The 3,367-nt window shown below is 41.5% G+C and overlaps 1 pseudogene; it reads right to left on the bottom strand.

Annotated features, from left to right (window-relative positions):
- Positions 1-1,574: 1,574 nt before the first annotated feature.
- LOC145357159 (small ribosomal subunit protein uS8 pseudogene) lies at positions 1,575-2,521 on the bottom strand (annotated as a pseudogene).
- Positions 2,522-3,367: the final 846 nt, after the last annotated feature.

The raw sequence follows: 3,367 nt of genomic DNA, 5'->3' as shown, positions 1-3,367 counted from the left end.
TGGGATTGTTGTCGGTATAGACTTGATGGTCCAAATGGCCTCCTTCTGTACTGTAGGGATTCTATACTATTCTAATATGCTGACACCAGAGCTTGCTGCTAGTTTCACAGTGCATTGTGAATGAAGGCTAATGGTTTCACCATCTTACGATCACAAAATTTTGGCTATTTGTTTTACAGTAAGTCAACACTTTACTATTGTTTTTCTCTGGAAATTAATGTCATTATTTACCAATATTTTAAACTTCTTACATCAATGTTAAGTAAATAAAAGAATAAACATTGAATGTGACTTTACTGTAATTCGTATACCTGAATATTGAAGAATTCTAGCTGCCATAATATTGTATTTGAGATACCCAATGTCCACCATTGTGGGCTAATGGGAGCTAGGTGCAGGCGAGGAGTGTCATTGCTACAAATATTAAAGATTTGGAGCGTACCTCCTGGTCAGATTCAAACCCAGTGATAGAATCAGGATTTTCTCAATTTTTGTGTGGAGTTTGCACATTATCCCCGTGACTGTGTGGGTTTCCTCCAGTTGCTCCGGTTTCCTCCCACAGTCCAAAAGGTGTGCAGGTTAGGTTGATTAGCCATGCTAAATTGACCCTAGTGTCAGGGGATTAACAGGGAAAATATGTGGGGTTATGGGAATAGTGCGTGGGGTGGAATAGTTGTCGGTGCAGACACGATGGGCCAAATGGCCTCCTTCTGCACTGTAGGGATTCCATGAAATTATTCTGCCATAATGAAAAAGAATGTCCATATTCCACGCTGGACGAATGAAGCATTTATCAGTGACACTGATTAAATAGTAATATAACTGGTTGAGAAATGTAAAAGTTGCTGCGGGCTGAAAGGCACTGTGACTGGCTAATTTGCTTTCATTACCACTGAATGACTTGCTTGCATTGACTGAGTCCATCTGCATCAAAATCGGCGCTCCTGCCATTTTGATTTCTGGTTCACATAAAACCCATGAAATCGGGGAAATGAATCATAATTTACGAAAAAATGGAAAATATGCTCTGTGGCTACAGCAATGATCTAGGAATGCGATTAAATTTGTGGAGCCAGTTCAGTTGCGAATCCCTTCACTTCAGAAAGTCCCCGTGACTATTTATCTTGGTAACTGGATACACAGTTACAAACAAACACAAATAGAAATTTCCATTAGTTCATGTGTGAGATGAAAACCCATTCTTACTCTTCCAGTTGTCTTTTTTTTTGGCTTCAATGTTTTATGATAAATTAGTTCCACATTTTAGCTACATAAGGACATAGGAATTAGGTGCAGAAGTAAGCAAATTTAGCCTTTCGAGCCTGCTGTGCCATTCAATCACGGCTGATCTCTTCCTGGTCTCAAATCCACCTCCCCGCTTGTTCCCCATATCCCTTTATCCTTTTTTTTAATGAGAAATACATCTATCTCCTTCTTGAAATCATTCAGCAAATCAAACTCCACTGTGTTATGGAGCAGCAAGTTCCACAAATAAACATCCTCTGCGAGAAGTAGTTCCTTCTCATCTCAGTTTAAATATATCGCCCCTCAACCTATACCTGTGACTTCTTGTTCTAGATTGCCACATAAGAGGAAGAGGATCCTGGGATTTTTCCTCCCGTATGATTTTGCTTGGCCTCTTCATGGTCCAAGATGCCAGACAAGGTCATCAGAACGAGGTACCCAAACTGACGGGAAGGCAGTCGACCATTTTGCCAAAAGAGAAAATACTGGAATATCTCAGCAGGCCTGGCAACATCTGTAAAGAGATAAAAGAGCTGATGTTTCGAGTCCAGATGGCTCTTTGTCAAAGCTGATTTGACAAAGGATCATCTAGATTTGAAATGTCAGCTCTTTTCTCCTTACAGATGCTTCCAGACCTGCTGAGATTTTCCAGCATTTTCTCTTTTGGTTTCAGATTCCAGCATCCGCAGTAATTTGCTTTATTTTAGACCATTTTGCCACCTTTCTAGCTCCCTTACTTGATGGCGACTGCTGCCTCACAGCTCCCCGGACCAGGGTTCGATTCCCGGTTTGGGTCACTGTCTGTGGTGAGTCTGCACCTTCTCCCCATGTCTGCGTGGATTTGCTTCGGTTTCCTCCCACATTCCAAAGATGTGTGGGTTAGGTGGATTGGTCGTGCTAAATCGCCCCTTAGTATCAGGGGGATTAGCATGGGTAAATACATAGGGTTATGTGGAAAAGGCCTGGGTGGGATTGTGGTAGGTGCAGACAAGATGGGCCAAATGACCTCCTTGTATTGTAGGGATTCTATGAAAATATCAAATCTGGAGCTAATGATACCACAATTGTTCAGTCTGCTTGTGAGTTTGACAGCAATATTTCCACTCCTGTAGGCATCAATGACCTCAAACTCTTCAATGTCGTTGTGGTTCATCATTGCAGTCAAGGATCTCACAATCATTCCGGAGCATGCCTGGATGAGAACCTGATGTTTCCCACATTTCTCTGCATTGTTGATGCTTGTCAGGGCATCAGCGAGAACAGTCATGTGTACCATGATGCTGTTGTGTCGCTGTCTAACAAAGTTCTAATGAATGCGTTCGCTGCATTGACAGGAAAAATACTTCAAAAAATTGCAATATGAAAGTAGAGTTATCAAATAAAATATACATCTCCTGTTTCTCCTGTTTACATCAATAAAGCATCCAAAATCCATAATTGCGAACTGTAGAGTTAAACATATCATAGACACTTAAAGATAGAAATATATAAAGCACTGATTAGGCCTCAGATGAAGGATTGTGGACAATTCTGGATATCACGTTTCACAAAAGGCCTGAAAAGAGGATGTGATCTAAGATGACCAACTTCAGTCCATGGGATCCAAGGAAATTTGGCACATTGGATCTAAAATTGGCTAAGTGGCAGGAAGCAGAGGGTGATGGTGCTGGGGTATTTTTCCTACTGGAAGACTGTACCCAGTGGGGTCTCACAGGGATCTGTGTTGGGGCCCTTGCTGTTTAGTAGTTTATATAATTTATGATTTAGACTTGAATGTAAGAGGGTTGATCAGTAAGTTTGTGGATGATACAAAAATTGGTAGAGTAGGAAATAGTGAGGAGGACAGCCTTAGATTGCAGGAGGATATAGATCGTGGTAAATGGAATTCAATCTGGATAAGTGCAAGGTGATGCATTGGGCAGGACACACAAGACAAGGGAATGCATGATGAATGGCAGGACTATGGGAAGATCAAGGATCAAAGGGACCTTGATGTGCATGTACACTGGTGTCTTAAGGTAGCAGGACGGCTGGATAAAGTGGTTAAGAAGGCATACCATATGCTTGCCTTTATTAGCCTAGGCACAGAGTTTAAGAGCAGTGAGGTTATGCTTGAACTATA

This window comes from Carcharhinus amblyrhynchos, chromosome 22, assembly GCF_965287045.1.
Source record: "Carcharhinus amblyrhynchos chromosome 22, sCarAmb.v2.hapA, whole genome shotgun sequence".
Classification (NCBI taxonomy): domain Eukaryota; kingdom Metazoa; phylum Chordata; class Chondrichthyes; order Carcharhiniformes; family Carcharhinidae; genus Carcharhinus; species Carcharhinus amblyrhynchos.
The sequence above is the reverse complement of the archived record's forward strand: the minus strand, read 5'-3'. Positions and strand labels throughout refer to the sequence as shown.